The sequence below is a fragment of the Dufourea novaeangliae genome, unplaced genomic scaffold (assembly GCF_001272555.1).
Source record: "Dufourea novaeangliae isolate 0120121106 unplaced genomic scaffold, ASM127255v1 scaffold8, whole genome shotgun sequence".
In the NCBI taxonomy this organism is placed as follows: domain Eukaryota; kingdom Metazoa; phylum Arthropoda; class Insecta; order Hymenoptera; family Halictidae; genus Dufourea; species Dufourea novaeangliae.
In genome coordinates, this window is record NW_015373923.1 from 1,139,106 (window position 1) to 1,156,845 (window position 17,740).

The following is a 17,740-nucleotide window of genomic DNA, read 5'->3' on the forward strand; positions in this document are numbered from 1 at the left end:
CGTACACAGGAGGCGACGGAGGTATGGGTGTACGGCGAAGTGTCGCAAATGTCGGCTACCCAGACAGAGAGAACGAGAGAGGGATGGTTCGAGAGATCGAGGGGTGGGTGTCGGGTGTTGTGTCGCAACCGCTATATACAACGGTATCTCTCGCGCATGATAAATCTCCCGTCGCGGTTCGAGCCTCTATCGTATCGCCGTAGCTATTTTAATATTTTAAAGTTCTACCCTAAATGCGCAGTATATCAAAACTTCTATCATAAATTACTCCTCGTCTCCCTTCCGTGTTACTCCCTCACCCTCGTTTCGCGAACGCGCCGCATTCACACACTATCCCTCTCTCTTCCTCTCTCGTCTCTTCTGTTCTATTTGCTCTCTCTCTTTTGTCCGCAGGCGCGCGTTTTCGCACTTGCCCTTTCGGTCCACACTGGGGAAATTAACGGCCAATGCCGTCGACGACGTTCGCCTGGGCCGGTTCCCGGACAAAATATTATCCGCGTAAACGCGGAAACTCCGCCGCCGTCGTCGACCGCGCTCTCCAGTTACCATTGTATTCGATCCCACCGCGAGGTTCTCTCAATTAACGCGAGAGGATCGGTGCATGTTTTATGCTCGCGATCGCAACGTGGAATACCATTGATCAGCGATGGGACACCAGCGAGCTTTTCGATTGGGAGAATTTCTATCGATGATCATCGGGCATCGCAAGAGAGGAGGGCTCGATATTCAATGGCCCTTTTCCACGTTTGCCAATAGATCTTATTTGCATTAGAGTTTACAACAACGTCCAATCGTTCTCGCGGCGCGCCTCGACAATTGTAACCGCCGATGTATTGTTCCTGTTTCGTTTCCCTTGTTTCCATGCCGTACCGAATCGTCTGCTGCATTGCGCAACCACCGACGGCAGGTCGTGGGTAAAGGCTGGGTATAGTTCAGTCGTCTAATTAGTGACATAACTTTTAATTGCATCTTCGTTCGGCGCTGTGAAAGATCTAGGAACTCCGTCGCACAACGAATTCCGCGATCGTGCTCTCTCTTGTACCAAGAACGTGAACGTTAATTGTCTTAATAATCGTTCGACTCGAGGAACACGCTTGCAGAAAAAAAATGTATTTACGGTCGGGGAACAATGACGGTGTGTTTGTGGAATTTTCTATGAGAGAAACACGACCGGAGAGTCGGAAGAGGTAAAACAGTTGAAGAATAAAAAATCGTCCGGTTGCTGGAGTAATCGGGAGCTACGGTCAAGGTTTTACGAGCGTCGAAATTAAGGGAAACCCTGGGCCGCTTTCATGCATACAAAATCACTTATCGTTAAGCAACGCTATGAAAAGTGGCGAAGGTGGAAAGGGGGATAGAAGTCGAACGAAGCGGCAGGTACTTTGCATTACGGGAGGGGAGGGGGAGCCGATGGGTATTAAAGGCGATAAAACAATACTCGAAGTTTCGGAAGCGGCGGCGTCCATTATTGCCGCCAAAACTTTGGTGTAACTGGAGCTCTTCAGGTTAGGGGGCGAGGTCTAACCTCCAGAGAGCGGCGGGGCTCGAGATCCACCGTTGCATTAAGGCATCCCGGAATCGCTCCTACTTTTATTGGGAACTTAATACCCGTCTATTTACCCCGACGGACGAATGGAGGGGCCCGAAATGGATGATCGATCCGTCAGGTTTCGTCGGATCGCTGAGCACCACGGCGGCCAGTTTACAAACTCCGCCGACGGCTTGAAAATTCCGGGCACACAAAACGAAGTCTGTACAACGTGTTCGCGTATAATGGACGCTCCGGAATCGATTAGACCGAGCGACGCTTTCCCGACGAGATTCTTGGGGAAGGGGTGGCTAACAAGATTCAAAGGACTCGGAAAGATCAATCTCGGCCTCTAATACCGTTCAAGTGTAAGATGTGTGTGTGGCCGATCACAGCCACCCCCTTAAATGCACGGCTTAAAGAACGATCCGCGGAATATCGAAATACGGTCAAAGAAAATGTAATTCCGTGAACGGAGTAATGGTTGCTCCCGTTTTCAGAAAGATATGCCAGCTAGGGAAGCATAAAGGGAGTTATTATCGGTCGTTCTTCCCCTTCGGAGGATCGAAGCGAGAATCGAGATACCAGATAGTGGTATTCGAAGGGACGGGAGCACCCTCTTCCGGTGTCGGCCTCGAAGGGGTCGTCTAGCTCCTTGCGTATTCGAGCCGAAGGACGAAGGCGCGGCCGTTAAAAGGGGGCAGAAACACCTTTTAATTCCCTGCGCTGAGACGCGCGTTATATTTTATCCGGGGGTGTTGTCGCTATCAATACCGTCGGGGTTCCTCCTCCTCTACCTCCCTCTGTCTCTGTCTCCTCTTCCTCAACCTTTACTTTCTCAGCGATCAACCCTTATCTCGTCCTCCATATTTCCGTGCTGCTATCCCTTTTTCCTTCCACTCCCTCCCACCTTTTCCTCTGGCCCTTCCCAGCAGTCTATTTAATTTAAATAACTTTCAAAAGTTCCCCAACCCCTTGGATATCAAATCTCCGTCGCACATTTCCCTCTTATTTTTTTTTCCTCTCGCCTTCTCGTCCTTCGTACCACCTGTCTCGAGGACACTCGGTTCCGTGGCCGACGCTTTTTATTCTATCTGCCTCCGTCTCAGACGCTTTGTTTCTCTTCTCGTTGTCTTCATTCTATGTTTCCCGTATTCCCTCCCTCCTTCAACCCTCTTTTCTGTTCATCCGCGCAGAGATCTTTTATTTCCCTTATATTATTCGCAGATAATGACTTCATCTCACGAACGCGTCTTTTCAGGTTATATCCCTCGCAAGACGTCCGCATGGAACGGAAAATCTGTCGCGGTTTATTGTACCTACCGTGTGATTATTCGATTCAAGGTGTTGGGAAATGTCCTTTGTAAACTTGTACTCGTGAATCATGAAAGAAATTCAGGTTTTAAATTACGCGACTTCATTTACGAAATTATTCACTGTTTCTAGCCGCGTACCGACCAATTATCGTTACCCTTGTTATATACGCGTATTTCTTCTCTCGCGTCCGTTAGCACATCAATAAAACCAAAGGAGCTCGTCTATATCAGCGAAGAAAGATCGATCGATCATCGAAATTGACCGTACAAGAATCTAACGGGTGTCGCCGATGCCGTGCACGTGAATGTAATATTGATCGCGCCTGCTCCGGGTGTACGGTTCGCAACCGGCCTTGACGAGAAAGTTCATCGTCGAAACGACGGAAAGCACAAAGTGCATCCGAGGAAAATTGCATTCCTTCGAGTTCCCTTCCTGACCCACTCGAGAATCCGGCGAACGCCGGGCATCGTTGAAACGCTTTCTATACGCTTCGCTGCTCGCGCTTTTCCGCTAAGAGTCGAACTAAAGATTCGAGAGTGCACCAAGGAGGAGAGGCTTCGGAAACATCGAGCTCCGGGGAAATTTCTTTTCCCCGTCTTGAAATGCGAGGGAAACACGCTGTGGAGCACGGACGATTTCTCGCTCACGATCTCTTTAATTGGCTACACGTTATGCAACGGACGCGAATTCGCCGTTCTCGATCTACCTGAACGCAGTAACAGTTGTCCCGGCTGCGAATTAATTCTCGGCGAGATACGATCGAAACGACTCGTGAATGGATAATTGAACGTTACGGTAAGTTTGCTTTGCCATTTCGTTCACCCTTTTAGGCGGTTCGATCCACCCTTCGCCCCCTCCATCCCTCTGTATTAACTCTGCTGCGCGAGCATACGAAATGACAAAGCGGCCATCATTCCCGTCCACAAAAGCTCAAATGACACACACGAAGCTTTTGGCGCTGCGCCGAGAACGGTTCATCGATCCCGGGGCTAATGACATCGTTAAAGAAACGTAACAACGTTACAAATGGCATACAGGACATATTCTTGCGTGCTCTGATCAGCGAATGTTTCCGGGGGAAATTGTGCACGATCAATCGGTCAGAATTCTGGTTGAAATTTCGAATCGCGAGTGGTTACGTATACGACTGTCGAGTTACCATAACTGGGCGTTACTTCGACTAATTAGATCAATATTAATTATACTTCATCTGCGGTCTAGAAAGTTTCCGATCGCAGTGCACATCCTTCGAACGTGAGAGAATTTGAAGCAAATTCCCTCATCCTGTTGAGCAAGCTAAAATGCCCGTTTGAAATTTCGCGGATTTTCATGCATTCTCTTTGGGTCTGAGCAACAGAGCTCGGTTGAAGTTCGAAAGTAGCTGTTCTCCAATTTAATTGAAAAAGTAGCCGGAGGGTGGTTTTCTACAGCATCGAAATCCGGGAAACGAGCGAATTCTCTGAGGTCTCGAGCAGTCTCAAACCGTGTTATCTGTTTCGCGGCCGAACGACCCGGAACGATTCCGTTGGGAAAGTAAGCGATCGAGTGTGGAGCGAGTGATTTGTGCGTGCAACGACGTGCAACTGCAGAGGGCAAGAGTGTGGGATATAAAGCACGAAGAAAAGCACCTTTAGATGTACTGCTAACAAATTTTGCGGCTAGATTTTCGGTTCAGCCGCAGACGCACTTTGTCGAGTCTCTTCGTGGACGACACGTGTGTTCGGGATCGCAGGATTGTACGATCGAGTTCCGTTTGTTTTATAATCCTCGTTCTCCCACAACTACGCACCCTTCGAAACCTGTTCGTTTACGATAGGAATTCACCTGAAAAGCCTCGTTCAACGAGAATCACGCGAATATCGAATTTAGTATGACGTTCTCCAGGGTCGATAGAACTTGGGAAATACTTCACCGCCAAGAAACGACGCTTGTTCTCGGTTACGGGTCACCGCAGGGTTCAAAGAACAGCCTGGTCCAGGTGTTCGAGAGCAGTAGGATCGATCAAACGCGACCAGGGTACGAATAAAGCCGGGAGCACGGTAAAGGGTGGCCTTGCCCTTTGGCCGAGAGAAACATCAAGGAGACGTCCTCTGTGATCTCATGAGGCAAGGTAAAGGTCGATAAATGGAGGTAGACACGACGAAAGTTAGGGTATCGTGAAACTCGAGAAAGATAGAGTGGGAGACATCGGGGTTTCGAGTTACCTCCTAGCTAGACTATCCGCTATATACCCGAAGAACCCGCAATTAGAGGTTGCCCGCAAAGTGATTCTAAACGACGGGACTCGGACAAATATTTAATATCCGTGCTTGGTCGCACCGGGTCGGATCTAAGAATATTTCACCTTGAAACTTTAACGATGATCCCTCGGAATGCAGGAACAATGGTAGTAGGTCTGTCAGCGAAACGGGTGTTCGAAGGAAGATGGCCACGCGAAACTTGTCTAGTTACCGAACAATGAGAGGGCAGAAATTCGCGACGGAGGGAGTTTGATGAATCGAAAGAGGCAGCCGGACGGAAAGGCGGGGGAAGCAGTGGAACGGGCACGGACGAAGAGGTACAACGGCAGTTAGCCTACTATCTAGCGTGTTTATGGTAATTCAGGCCATCCCGGTGACCCAGGAGTAGCATGCATATACATCAGCCTCCCTCACTTTGACGCATCCAGTCACTCTCCGGTGACCAGACTCTCTTGCATCCTCTATACTCTATATTCTCTCCGGAGACCAAACACTGTCCAGGCACGCCCATGTCTACCCCACGCTACATTCACCCTTCCCTCCTTTTCTCCCTTTACCATGCTCCCTCATGGTTCACGGCCAATACTTCTATTGACCGGATAAAAGAGACCTCACGCGGAACAAAGGGTGTACGTATAGTTTCGATTTTTCCCCGAGATTTCAACGTTTTTGGATGAGAAGCTTGTCCTCTGACCCGTTCGACTTCTGACGATGGAAAATGTTCCGAAAAAATCTGGAAAATCCATCGTGAATCGTTCCTGCGAAACTCGAAGACATCGTCGAGTGTCACGCTGGGGCGAGTAGACGATCGATGAAAGTTCAAGAGCGATTCAAGGGAAGAGGGTTCCTCGATCGAGGAAGTCGCGGTCTTCACGGGTGAATACGAAATGCTCGCGTATTTTCTTGTTCGGGAGATCCTGACCGCGTGGACCCCCGCGTCCTATTCAGCGGGTCCGGCGAATTCGAAATCGAGGCACGGGGGTGGAAGTGGAAGGCCGGAGGAAACGATTCTGACGTTCGTTTTGCCCGACGGGTTTATCGATGCGTTATTTCGCAAATGGCTCGCCATTTGTCGTGTGTGACGCTCGGACCTCGTCGCCACCGTTATATCACGCATGGCTTGGGTCGCCCCGACTGAGCTATTCAACCCCCGCGTGTTTTCTCTTTTTCGTTGCCATTCCGGACGCGTTTCCTCTTTAGCGAGCGCACACACACACACATGGTCCCCTTCGATTGCACAAGCTTACGCTGCGATTTGACGCGATAAATCGTGGCCCGCGGGCAGCGTTAGTTCGCCCACAGATATATAATGCCGAAAAATTCCTGCTCATTTTCGCGATCGTCTGGCTGTGTCCGATATCCATTGACTTTCAATTAAACAAAAATACAGAGTATTTCCCGTTGCAATTCGATGACACGATAATTGATTACGTACACAATTTAATTCTCGCGTGATCCTTCTCGACCTCGTATCACGACTTGGTTACGGAAAATCTTTCTCTCCGTGGCAGTGTTCGCTGTTTTATTTCTCGATCTCAGTGCTCAGGTACATTTATGCGTGGTTCGCACGCGTTGCTTTACGCCTCGCGCGTTTTAACGCACCCTTGGGGGCGTCGTCTCATCAGCCATGAAAATTTGTTACGCTCCCCGACTGTACTGCGCGCTCGTCGTTCTCCAGTTTATTGTTCATTTTATTGCCCCTGATTAAAGGGAAACGTACGAAATATTCGACGCCCCTTTCTATTATCCTTTGCCTCGTCTGGATCCGTTTAAAGTGCCATTTTGTCTGGTCGTAATACTCGTCATCTACACACTCGTCTCGTTCCGTTTACGTTGCTAACCGGGTGCTCGCGTACGAGTTTTATTCGTGCTCGGCAAACAAATCTCCGTTCGCAACAGACGGAATTTCAAAAACCAAATTCTTAAGGATACATTATTCAGCGTCGAAATAGCGCTCGCAGCGTAGAATTGCAGAAAGAATCGCGAAATGTTCGTTTCGTGTGCCTCTGTACACAGAACGCTTTCTCGCTCCGTCGGCGGGACAAAAAAAAAAAAGGGCGGCCAAAGCAAACAGTCGGGGAAACGCGCGTGTGTTTACAAATTTTTCAGCTCCGCGAAGAGTTCCCGTCGAATAGAGGAAACCGCGAAACGCGAGACGAGCGCGGGAACGGTGGAAATTGGTGAGTCAAAGAGTATTTCAGCGGAGCAGCCGCTGGTGTCAGGGGTTACGTAGGAAAAGTTTCCGACCGCGCAAACGGTGTAAGTAGCTTTAAAGTGGCCACCTCGGGGATGGTTGAGTGAGAAAGAGACAGGGAGAAAAAGAGAGACGCGCGTGAGCTTGCCACGGCGCATACGACGCGGACATTCTCGTTAACTAGAAAATTAGCCGTTTGTGACCTTTTATCAAGAACATGGCGCGCCTCCAGTGGAGGGGCCCACGTGGTTCCGGGCGGGTGTGCTCTGTAATTGCCGTTCCCTCTCGTGAAATTCGCGTGAGCAATGGCGAAATCGCGTGTATCTCGGCGTTCCCGTTCGCCAACTAATTCTTCGCGAGGAACGATAGGTGTCGAGGCTAGGCGTCTCGATCCACGGCCCCTTCGAACGGTAGCTGTAAACGAACTCGAAAAACGAAAATCTCCCGGCGAAATGATCCACGAGGGATCGTTAACCTGTCCGGTGCACCACGCGAGAATCTAATATCGGACCTTAAAACACTCGCGGGAACATTGAAAAGAAACAGAGCGGAATCACAGAAGGGATCTTGTTAGAAGCGTTGTTGCGTATCGTGATCTAACGTCGAGCGTGAATTTGTCCGTCTTGCATTCCGCGAGGCTTTATCCGGATAAACTGATTGGAGAACAGAACGTGGGTGTGTCCGCCTATGGGATCAGAAGGAAACGCGTTTATCTAGATTGGCCCTGCGTGACAATGGACGTACGAAATGTTTCGGTGATAAACGAACGCGCGTGGTAGCGTCTAACAGATTGACGAATCTTTTGGGTCATCGGGTCGTGGCAAACAATTACACGACAACCTTCCTGAATAATTCATTGTTTCGATAATCACGGCCGAAGGAGCGGTGAAAATAGTCGCGCGTCGACGAGCCGCGAGATGCCGGAGCGTGCCGGGGTTCCTTTTCTTGCATAATTGCGTGTGGGCTGTAAAATTCGCGTTGTTCGCGGGGGCCACTCGACAGGTGAAAAAGCGACCTGACCCCGTCGACATCGAGCCACTTTCATATATACACGGGGCGACGGCGAAGCCGGTTTTAATTGCTTCCTCTTCCAGCGACCGAGTCACAAAAAGCCACCGTACAGAAGCGTGGTTAACAGGGGGGACAGAGACGAAGGATACGGATAGAAAATGCGCGAGGTAAGAGGCGAATACGGGCGAGCAAGCGGGTCTGAATGAAACAAGGGTTGGGGGGGGACCAGAGAGAAATGAATGAGAGGGACACAGGGTATATACATAGTCGGCGGTGGTCGTGACCGAGGTCGAGCCAAAATGCAAAGCCGGTAATCTGATTTGGCGGCTCGCAGAAGGCAGCGTAGCCTCTAGCCCGGTAGCTTTGCCTCGGATGGTATGCGGATTCCCGTCAATTATACATTATAAACAGTCATAAATATGCAGATTCCACGACGACGGCGACGACGGGAACAGACCATCGGGGGGAAGTATTCGCGTGCGTGAGCGAAAGCACGGTTACGCGATTGCGGGACCTGCGGAGCATCTCCCACGCGGATTTGCACCTTCCCCTTACGGCAGACAAACGCAATCTCTATCTATTTTACGGTGCAATTGCGCGCGGTATAAATTCTCTCCTCGTCTCCATCCCGCCCGACTTCGATTTGTACGGGGCGAAAACGTTTCGTTCAATTTTATAACTGGTTTATTCATACGTCGGTAGAAAGCAGGAAGAGGAATGGGAAACGCACAGGTCGATACAAAGAGAATGAAAATATCTACAGAGATAGCATTGATGAAAGAAAACAGAAAGAAATGTTCATCCACATTGATCCGCGAATCAAGTCTACGTTGTATAAGAAATGGAGAATAATGATCGAAGGAGATTGAGGAAGATATTGAGCTACCGAACAGGTAAACCGTATTCGAAGGTACTTTATGTTTCATAAAATACGGAAGTTGTCGATGCGTAGATAAAGAGATTAAAGTAAGTGCCACATTAAGAGCTTCCCACGAACAATATTCAGGGTCACGACCCTACGTACTGTTTCTAGATGCTTCTAACCGATAATTCAATCGCCTTCGATGACCTCTGAATATTGCACGCACGTGTACCTACACGCACTCTCGCATCCTCTCCGCTTTCCGAAGTAATTACTACGGATATTAGTTACTCGTGGTTGCTTTCCGCGAAGAGTAATTGCGACCGTCCACCGCATACCTGTGCAACATCTCCGGCCGTCTAATCGAGTTCTAGGGAAATTACCACGTCGAAATAAAAAATAAAAAAACGTAATCACGCTGCGATTACGCAGACTCTATCAGCCTCGATCGATCTGTTCGAAGAGAAATTACACAGAATACGGTTCTATGGCAATCGTAAACGCGAGAAACACTGTGCGCAAAATTACCGTACAACTTTCTTTTCATCGAATTTCTATCCAGCGGACGTTGAACAATTGTGGCTCGTAATGTCGCGCTCGTGTGTACACATACGGATCCACGTCGAACTACCGAGAGCGGAATAGTTTCATGCAAATCAGCCCTGCTGCGCAGCACGGTGCGCAAGGCTCTCCTTACCAGTACCAACGCGGAAATTTCATGACGAACGACCGTTAACCGACAAAAACAATTTCTACGTACGATAAAACGTATCGACGAGGAATCATGGGAATCCATGGCCAGTTCCAGCCAGTTTACCGATTCAAGATCGGAGCATTGGCGCAGCCTGTGTTGCACGTCGCGGCCCATTGCACCGAATGCAATCCATGCCGACGTACACGAACACGGCTTTCCACACGGGTGGGGGGTGGGTAATGCGAAACACTCGAATTACATGCCACGAATGGATCCATTACCAGCGCTCGTTTTCGTGTACATCGAACAGAGGATGAAAGTCTAGTGGCAGATATCAGGACGCAGGATCGCGCAATCGTTGACTTTCCACCTGGTATTTACTCTCGGAATTACGCTCGACGGAACACCGGTGTTATTATACTTTTATCGGGTTGCGCGCAACGATATCGTGTGCACGCTCCACTCCTATCTTCGATTTCCGATCGTGCGGATAAGTCTTGGAAAAGTATCATTTTACTCACCGAAATGGCGACGCTACGTGCTGCCTACCAGTACTATCGGAGCCACGTTCACCTCTATCGGTTCCTCTTGTCCGAAAATCAGCAACATTTCCACACTAACTTTCCACTATCTTCTGTCGTGCACAAATTAAATCTTTTTGATGCTCTAGCTGCATCATAGAACCGAGAGCAACTGCACGTGGTATCACTTATAATCAGACTGCGGCGACTGAGTGTACTAAACAGTTTAAATGTATGTAAACTTCGCGGACAAATTTGGGTATCAGCGACATCTATGCACGAACAGGTTAGGTTAGTCAGTAAGGAGAGCGCGCGAATTATTGAGACGTTGTAGCGTCCGCGGCTAGTGCGTTTAGACTGTGCTCCAATGAATCGAACTGTGAAATATTAGGCAGCGAGTCTGTATATAAACAAATGCGGATGAACGGCTGCGTAAGCACGCGTCGGTACGGTTGTGTTTACGATCGGTCGTAGCCTTTGTGACCGGTGAAATGGGATAGGGGACACGGGGTCCCGCGTACACATTGCTGCCAACCCCCCCCCCCCTTCGGACACCGAGCTACGCAGGTGTGCTGTTCACGCTGTCATTCGTGTGTGCTCGCCCACGCGTATCGAGGTTGGTGGCCATTTTGCGATTGTTTGTGGTTGCGTCACCGAGGGATAAATCATAATTTCGAGGTGTCGCCGTTGCGGTGAGTAAATAATAATCGCATAAACAGTATTGTTATTCATGTGTTGCATGATAAAACATTCGATCAGACGGAATGACATTATCGCTTTAAGTAATTATCCCTTGTAGTCGGGTGAAACCGTGGATCGGTGGTGCACTTTCTTCTTTACGTTTTTGTATTAACTGGTATAGGTTAGATTGGCGCGAAGTTTAATACGGTAAAAGGATTATAGCAGTGACCGATCAAAAATCATTGTCGGCATTTCAAGGGATGTCATTCACCGTATCCGTGCAGCTCGATTAATTTCGACAGGTGTCGGATCCCTTAATCGGACAATCACCGACAGATATCAAAACAGCCGTGGTACGGTCCGTAACGCATCTATCGTTGTCAATGGCGTCACCACCGGTCGTTCATATCCGGCGTGAAACCGCGTGGAACGCCCCAAAGGTTACGGCTTTGGTTCAGGATATTGAGTCCGCTAATAACGCGGTGCTCTCGAAAAAACCCTTTTGCTCTCCCCCGGAGCGTGGTCGACTTAAACACCACGCCGGAAAAAATTCGTGACCCGTCGAACGATTGGCTCAGGGTTGGCGAAATTGCGACGGTACTGGAACGATGCCAACACAACCGATTTCTCTTTCTTCGACGTACACTCTGTGTGCACTATGTGTACATATATACACGCGACAGAAGTAACAAGCGTCGTGCCGATTGAAAACCATGACCGAACACGTTCGGGTGAAATTATCGTAATTATCTACGGGCGAGATCGTTCGCCGACAGAGTATCCCTCCTCTTCGAAATTAGTTCGATCTGCACCATCGATGAATCATCGTCTCTTACCGGCGTGTGACGCGCGTGCAAATCACGATGTTCCACGATTTTCCGCCGCACTGGTCTCCTCTGTTTCCATCCTCACGTAACAGTGGCTATACACGCACACCCACAAGTGTGGATGTTCGTGCTAAGAGAGACATTGGTGCGTGGCATGCGTGTCGGACGATCTAAGCGGATTACTCTCTCTCTCTCTGTTCGTGTTTCCATCACGTTTCTCGTTCCTTCCTCGAGAGCTGTCGTAGCTCCTCTCCCACACGCCCGTGGGAAACAAGGTGGTGCAACGCGACACGAGGCCCTTTGGCTCCTCTGTGTGTGCGAGATGCGTGTACAATCTCGTTCACGCACTGTCGTCGATCACTCCGATGCTGGCCAATTCGTCGCTACGCCCTGTTGGATAGAACGCCTCGGCCCTGTCGCCTGCTGCGACGATTAAATTGTTGGCCCGATGTGATTTCGTGGAGCTTAAACCGTAGAACCCCGGCTGTACGGATCGCCGATAAACATCGTTGTTTCTATGGACCAAACGCGGGGCAGTAATTCGCGTCGGTTTACGTGACTGAATCTTCTCGAGCGCGCGCGCGCTCGCGTAGATCGCTCAATTGACGGGGTCTAAATAAAAATGCGGAAGACCACCACGGAAAATAGTTTTACGATCGTTGGAGAATGCAACGCTGGGGCCTGGCCAGGCTCCCGGTAAAATCGCGCGCGGAAGATCGGATCTATTTCGCCTTTTATGGCGTACCGTGAAATGGTCTGCCCGATAAGTAATTCATTTCGCAAAACTGTGCTACCTGCGCCTCCCGTCTTTCAGTTACCCTGCCCAATTCCGAATCACCTCCTCTCTCGGCTCTTGACGATCACGCGGAAGGATTACATCGCGATTGGTAGCGTAGCGGGGAGTTGCTGGTAGAGATAGCGAGGATCGTTGAACGCGGCTGGATGGAAAACACGATTCTGCTTCTCGAGGTCGATATGTATAAGGTACATTGCGAACAGACTGAAGTGGCCCGGGTCTGTGGTGAGGTTTCCTACGGGTGGCCCTGTGTCGCGTTCATGTACGAATATGGATACACGCGTATATGGGTAACGTATACATTAGGGTATTAACCCAGCCGCACCCAGCTATCCCCTGTAAGACGTTTCCTTAATTAAAGCCATCGATTCACCGACTGATTAAACTTGCCTCGGTGGCTGGAGGGAACTTGAAAGGGCTTAGCCTTCCTGATGCTCTTTACGCCCTTTCGGCGGTGTTCTCTTCGTTGCACGTTGGTTATATTTCCGCGTCATTACGATAATACGTACTGTCCCGCGCGTTGAAAGAACGATAGTGTCGATCAAGTGCCTTTGGCAACGGTAAATAATAACACGTAAACGCGCGCACTCGGAGCGAAAAACGGAGAAGGGATAGCCCGTGGAACGAATTCGGACCCCCCCCCCCTCCGAAGTTCGCCCCTGTCGGATGCTAATTAATGCCGAAAACTGCAATAAGCAAGGCTCGTTTGCTCCGTCCAAATGTCTTAATGAAACCCTCGAGACTCGGCGAGTTTCTTGGTACGTCCGGGAGAAGCTTTTTGCCACTTGTTCGAGTTCAGTGGAATATTAATTTACCGTCCCCGCAAACACACGTAGACGTTTTTAATCGCGGCCGTTATTACTATATAGATGTTGGCTCCGACACGATATTGCTCCTCGCGCAGGGATTCTCGTACTTCGTGATTATAAAGACTTTTTCTCTGCTTTTCGAAGTTTGTTCGGTCGATTCGCGACACGATTTTTATCCGTCGAAATTATCGATGTTTGCTAGATCTCGTAGATCCACTTAGATTTTCCGGAATGTGGCGCACAGAGAATGAGAAATGAGGCTGAAATATATGTTACTTTCGTGACCGGTGCTTCAAGCGGTACGAAGTATGCCATTAGGGCGACTTCTCGAGCTAATAACCATGACGTGGCTCTCTTTACGGTATTACCATCAATTAATTTCATCGACAAGCTTCCCGATAATATCGATTCGGAAACTTCGCACATGCGGCGCAAACTTGCTCGGTTACATAAGTACTGTAAGTACATAACGCGGGTGCTTAGAGGTCTTTTGCGTCCGCGATCAAAAGTTATCAGATCGAAGATCTTATAGAAGCACCGCTCACGCTTGATAAGAGACTCGTGCTTCTCCAAGCGATCGAAAACTACGGCTGGAATTAAATTCCTTGTCCTTCTAACCCCCTTCCTCGTCCGTTCCGCCGAGAGATGCTTCGAGAATACAGAATAAGACGAACGGTCACGCGGTATCAAATATAGCCTTTAGGTCTTTTGACCGACCGTAAAATTCCCCCGTGTTCACGTGCGTAATTCTTTCTTTTCGACAAAAAGGTGATGGTCTATTCCGAACGTCGTAAGAGTAATCGTTAACACTCGTAAGTAATACCAGGGGGGCCGGAGTCGCGACTTAAATTAGATATCGCGAGCGTACTGAGATCTCTTCTTGCTTCTGCTAGAAAACCGGGACGCACCCTTTGATAAATTTGACGCAAACGCCTAAATGGTGGCGCTAAAAGGGTAAAGATCCACGCGGGACGCTCTCCTTGAGACTGGATCAAAGCAACGTCTTCGTAAATTACTCAACCCCCGGTAGATTTAAATGGCCGGGGCCCGGTTATACCAGCAAAGACACCGATCCCGACCACCTTATTTTCGCTGTCTGGCGCCAGCCATCGAGTCAAGGTTATATCAATAGACAAGGAGGAAAGGGTTCTTCGGCTCTTTGCTTACCACCGTCGTAGGGTATCCGGGCCAATGGATCTGGACGTATCCCCTTCCCCTCCCCCTCGGGATTTACGGATTAAGTCGGCTACCGGCGAAGGAACGACGTTACGTCTGCGTCTGGCTTAACCATTCGGATAGATAACGTATCCGAAAGGATATACCAAGCCGGATAGTTATGGGATCACATTTTGTATTATCCTTCGACCTCTCCTGATCTTTCTCACCCCGCTCTTATCGCATCCAAAGACATCGGACTATTCATCGTACGGAGGACATATTACGCGAGCTCCTTCAATTAAACGACTTCGACCCTCGGCGAAGACGACTGCCGAAGGAATAATTCCAAGGCAAACGGATAAGCTTTTCGCAAACAGGATCAGCAAAGTTTCGCAGCTACACGAATAACCTCGTAAAGCCGACTCCATCGAGGATACGCTGTGTAACACAATTCTTACGTACAATACGGATCTGTCCTAGATTCCATTGGAGAGACGAGGAAAATCTGGTGCTACATCGTTCATTAGTTGAAATTCTTAACGCGCAAGGGAACGTCGCGCGAATCTGATACGCGTGGACCAGCGCAGCTCGATTCCACGAATTCAATTTCTGGAACGGGAGCATTGTTTGCCACGGTTGCAGGATATTTTATGAAATCCTCGTGGAGAGCCATAAGTATTCAGATTGCAGAGTCCGCGTCCCGCTTAAAATTCTAAATTCGTCATCGTCCCAGATTTCGTTTGTACGTCGGGGACCGTCGTTCGAACCGGCGCGGGATCGGCCCTTAAATCGAATTGCAGAAACTCGCTCGGGCGTGATGAAAGAAGTTGGAGGTTTCTTCGTTTCCCGTCGTCGTGCTTCCGCTCGAACGACGGGATAGACCGGCTTGTTACACTGATTTACTTATGGGACAAGTACTTGGTTCGTTACCCGTCCTCGGGATTCTATAATATCATAAAGGAAGTCGAACGTGTGCGCATGTAGCCGTGGCACTTCTTCAACCGAAGTTTGCGGCAGCTCGATCGGGATGGGGGTGGCGGAGGGATTTTACATCGACTGTTATTCAGCTCTGTTAAACGAACGAGGTGGGGTGTGGGGGATCGAAGACGGAGGACGAGCGTACCGATAAATTGAAACGTCAAATTTATTTTATCGTCGACTCGTTATCGCTCCGAATTCGATATACTCTCTAGCCCGAGAACCGATACGGCTTTTCTCCACCCACTGAAATTCCATTTTCTAAAGGGGTGGACACGATTCTTCTTATTCTTGCCGACTCGACCTACTTTCCTCCGGACGATATTTAACGACTCGAGATCGAAGAACGGTGTAAGTCCATTTCTTAGATTTCCGCTCGACGAGGAGGAGGACTAAGAACTTGGATAGAAGGTGTTTATACTTTCCACCATCGGACCACGCGAAAAATCTGGTCGACGATCTTATCACGACCACGACCAGTTGAAGTCTGCAAAACGATTGAATGGAAATGTTCGATCGTCGAGTTGGTGGACGCTGTAACCATGGAATGGTCCGGTTAAAGACCCCCCCGGGCTTCTTTATTGTTTATCCTTTCGCGTAACGTCAATTTATCCGGGGTGGTCTTCGGTTTCGAACAAAAAGATCTCTCGAATACCGGGTAAGGAGCCAAAGCATAGCGGATATTACTCAAACATAAATCTGAGGGCAGCCATCGGCCGGATGGTTTCTGGCTCGTCGCCAGGCTGCTTCTTATAAGTCGCAATACGCACGGGCTTTTACATCGCGTGCGTGCTCAGTCAACGGTTAACGATGTGTCAAAACTATTTTTGTTTCCCGTATTCGCGATACATTTACGAGGACGCGTACATTCGCGTTCCTATTGCCGTCACAAAATCGCAAGATATATAACTTGTTATCGCGGCCGGGATTTAAAGTTTCGTCGTGCGACGCGAGAAAAACAACGTTCCCAGCAGTTTGTCACTTTCGACCACGGATTCCACGCCGCGCGGTTTCGCTCGTTTCACGATCGTTGCTCCGCCTCAAAGACGACGCTAATAATTATTTCGTTGAGGCCGGTGGAATGGTGGTTCGTCGCTCCCCCGAACGTACAGATTGCGGTACGAGCCGTGGAAAATATTGGCGCGTCCTCGGTGGCGCTTTAAATCGTGTCAAAATACGCGTCGTAAAGGGAGCAACACGCGTCGACCACGAAGAAAAATAGAAAGATAGATATCTACGTCCTGGTAGTTGGCTAACAATACCCGAGTTTCCTCCTAAAGAACGGACTCCCGTTTCCCCTGTTCTACCCTACGGCTTATTGCGTTTTAGGGTAGGATTTCGGAAATCCTTAAGTTATTATGTAAGACGATCTAACGATTCGGTCGATGAGATTAGAGATAGTCCCCGTAATTGCGCGAATTTTCGGGTTATGCCAGATAAAGCGGGCATTATTGTAAATTTGGTCGTGCATGTTTGCACCCCGATATCGGGCGGGAATATTCGATCGAACGAGGGTCTGTTCGTGCCTCGTACTAATTACCAACTATGTAGTTCGCCGAACTTATGCTGTTCACCGGTTGAAAGTGAAGAGTAAGAGGCTTCGCGTTTTAGCACCAACGGAACATGGTACGACCACGAAAATGTTTCGTCGGGATATAACTTTCAACAGCTTGAAAAATGAGTGGTCTACACGGTTGGGTGAAGAGTTCTCGAACAGAGGATGGATTCGATGATGCGTGGGAAGCAAACGAGTAAAGAAATCGTGGAGAACCGTTGAAGATGGTATCGAAGCCGAGAAGGAACACGGTGAAACGCGCGGTGACCGTGCACCAGTCGGATTTTTGCGAGTTCAAACGCGGTACGAACATCTCTACGGGCTGGTGGGAATATGTAGAAACGTTCGTGATTCGAAGGTTGCTGAAAACGTCTTTCCGCGCGGATCCAGCAACAACCAGGTGGGATCCCAACCGTTTCAGAGTGAACCTCTCGCGTAACTTTTCAGTCGTTGAAAAGGAAAACGTCTGCTGCAGCTGCGCACCACCGTGGCAACGGCTTTCCTTTTTATCGTCGTCTATTTCGATATCGGCCGCGATTTCGGGGGTTTTATTTAAACGGAGAATTATC

General features: G+C 49.2%; 1 protein-coding gene across 1 annotated transcript in view; it reads right to left on the reverse strand.

The window, feature by feature from the left end:
• LOC107194807 overlaps nucleotides 1-10,414 on the reverse strand; it is a 172,731-nt gene extending 162,317 nt beyond the window's left edge. The window contains exon 1 of the mRNA XM_015584510.1: nucleotides 10,368-10,414. The gene's annotated coding sequence lies outside the window, so the exon portion shown is untranslated. The remainder of the gene's footprint in view (nucleotides 1-10,367) is intronic.
• Between the last annotated feature and the right edge of the window lie 7,326 nt (nucleotides 10,415-17,740).